Source organism: Eschrichtius robustus, chromosome 5 (genome assembly GCF_028021215.1).
Source record: "Eschrichtius robustus isolate mEscRob2 chromosome 5, mEscRob2.pri, whole genome shotgun sequence".
NCBI classification, from domain to species: domain Eukaryota; kingdom Metazoa; phylum Chordata; class Mammalia; order Artiodactyla; family Eschrichtiidae; genus Eschrichtius; species Eschrichtius robustus.
The window spans coordinates 93,746,293-93,749,152 of NC_090828.1; the positions used below are offsets into that span (position 1 = coordinate 93,746,293).

At 40.8% G+C, this 2,860-nt stretch overlaps 1 non-coding gene across 1 annotated transcript; it reads left to right on the plus strand.

Moving 5' to 3' along the window:
• The first annotated feature begins 903 nt into the window (after positions 1-903).
• On the plus strand, positions 904-1,035 carry LOC137765546 (small Cajal body-specific RNA 20). The gene has a single exon (XR_011074196.1). It is a non-coding gene; the product is annotated as a small Cajal body-specific RNA 20 (non-coding RNA).
• Positions 1,036-2,860: the final 1,825 nt, after the last annotated feature.

Here is a 2,860-nt window from a genome sequence, read left to right on the forward strand (position 1 = left end):
TTTTTTTTGCCCCACCACGTGGCTTGCAGGATCTTGGTTCCCAGGCTGGAGGTCAGGCCTGAGCTCTTGTGGTGGGAGTTCCGAGTCCAAACCGCTGGACTAACAGAGAACCTCAGACCCCAGGGAATATTAATCAGGGTAAGGCCTCCCAGAGGTCCTCATCTCGGTACCAAGACCCAGCTCTATCCAACTGCCTGCAAACTCCAGTGCTGGACACCTCAGGCCAAACAACCAGTAAGAAAGGAATACAGCCCCACCCATCAAAAAAAAAAAAAAGAGATACGACAAAAAAACATGTTACAGATGAAGCAGCAAGGTAAAAACCTAAAAGACCAAATAAATGAAGATGAAATAGGCAACCTACCTGAAAAAGAATTCAGAGTGATGATAGTAAAGATGATCCAAAATCTTGGAAACAGAAAGGAGAAAATACAAGAAACATTTAACAAGGATCTAGAAGAACTAAAGAACAAACAAACAGTGATGGACAACACAATAACTGAAATTAAAAATACTCTAGAAGGAATCAATAACAGAATAACGGAGGCAGAAGAAAGGAAAAATGACCTGGAAGATAAAATAGTGATAACCACCACAGAGAAGAATAAAGAAAAAAGAATGAAAAGAATTGAGGACAGTCTCAGAGATATCTGGGACAACATTAAATGCCCCAACATTCGAATTATAGGGGTCCCAGAAGAAGAAGAGAAAAAGAAAGGGACTGAGAAAATATTTGAAGAGATTATAGTCAAAAACTTCCCTAACATGGAGAAGGAAATAGCCAATCAAGTCCAGGAAGCACAGAGAGTCCCATACAGGATAAAACCAAAGAGAAACATGCCGAGACACATACTAATTAAACTATCAAAAATTAAATACAAAGAAACAATATTAAAAACAGCGGGCCTCTCTCCCATAGAGCTGTGGGAGGTCCCTTTTCTCCTCAGCCAGGACTGGAGGCCAAGATCACCCCTTGAGGATCACTGTCAGGGCTGCCATGAGTGGGGCAGCCTTGTTTTCCTGCCTCAGACACCTGTAGTTGCTAGGAGCCCCAACTTGGTCTGTACCAAGTGTGCTGGCCTCACAGCCAGACGAGGGCCTGCTTTCCTTGGATTGGCTCTTGTGAGCCCCAAAAGTAGCTCGGCCCCCGCCTGCCCCACAGGCAGGGTCCCATACAGGATGGCGAGGCGGGGTGTGGTGAGGAAGAGCAGAGAGTGGGTGCTGGAGAAGAAGGAGCGCCGCCGGCGGCAGGGCAAGGAGGTCTGACCTGACACTCAGTACACCGGCCGCAAGCGCAAGCCCCGCTTCTGAGCAGGCGGCCGCGTCCAGTGGGGCAGCTCAGGACCACACAGTTGTGAGCTGTGCCATCCAGCCCAGGCACTTGTTTCTGGAGGGTTTTCTATATTGAAGTGCCTACTTTATCAACTGACAAAAAGTCTTTTAGAAAAGTTCTAAAAAGGTTTAAAGTTTTAAAAGTATTTTCTTCACTAAAAAAAGTTCTGAGAGCATCTTATTTTGTTCTAAAAGCAATAAACCACTTTCTGTGGAACTCCGGAAAAAAAAAAAAAAAAAAAAAGCAAGGGAAAAGCAACAAATAACATAAAAGGGAATCCCCATAAAGTTAACAGCTGATCTTTCAGCAGAAACTCTGCAATCCAGAATGGAGTAGCAGGACATATTTAAAATGATGAAAGGGAAAAACCTACAACCAAGATTACTCTACCCAGCAAGGATCTCATTCAGATTCGATGAAGACATCAAAAGCTTTACAGACAAGCAAAAGCTATGAGAATTCAGCACCACCAAACCAGCTTTACAACAAATGCTAAAGGAACTTCTCTAGGCAGGAAATACAAGATAAGAAAAAGACCCACAAAAACAAACCCAAATCAATTAAGAAAATGGTCATAGGAACATACATATCAATAATCACCTTGAATGTAAATGGATTAAATGCTCCAACCAAAAGACACAGACTGGCTGAATGGATACAAAAGCAAGACCCTTATATATGCTATCTACAAGAAACCCACCCCAGACCTAGGGACACATACAGACTGAAAGTGAGGGGATGGAAAAAGATATTCCATGCAAATGGAAATCACAAGAAAGCTGGAGGAGGAATACTCATATCAGATAAAATAGACTTTAAAATTAAGACAGCTACAAGAGATAAGGAAGGACACTACATAATGATCAAGGGATCAATCAAAGAAGAAAACATAACAATTATAAATATTTATGCACCCAACATAAGAGCACCTCAATACATAAGGCAAATGTTAATAGCCATAAAAGGAGAAATCGACAGTAACACAATAATAGTGGGGGACTTTAACACCCAACTTACATCAATAGACAGATCATCCAGACAGAAAATAAATAAGGAAACATAAGCTTTAAATGACACAATAAACCAGATAGACTTAATTGATATTTTCAGGACATTCCACCCAAAAGCAGAAGAATACACTTACTTCTCAAGTGCACACGGAATGTTCTCCAGAATAGATCACACCTTGGGTCACAAATCAAGCCTTGGAAAATGTAAGAAAATTGAAATCATATCAAGCGTCTTTTCTAACCACAATGCTATAAGATTAGAAATCGATTACAGGAAAAAAAACAGTAAAAAACACAAATACATGGAGGCTAAACAGTGCACTGCTGAATAATCAAGAGATCACTGAAGAAATCAAAGAGAAAATAAAAAAATACCTAGAAACAAATGACAATGAAAACACGATGATCCAAAACCTACAGGACACAGCAAAAGCAGTCCTAAGAGGGAAGTTCACAGCAATTCAAGCTCACCTCAAGAAACAAGAAAAATCTCTAATAAACAATCTAACCTTACACC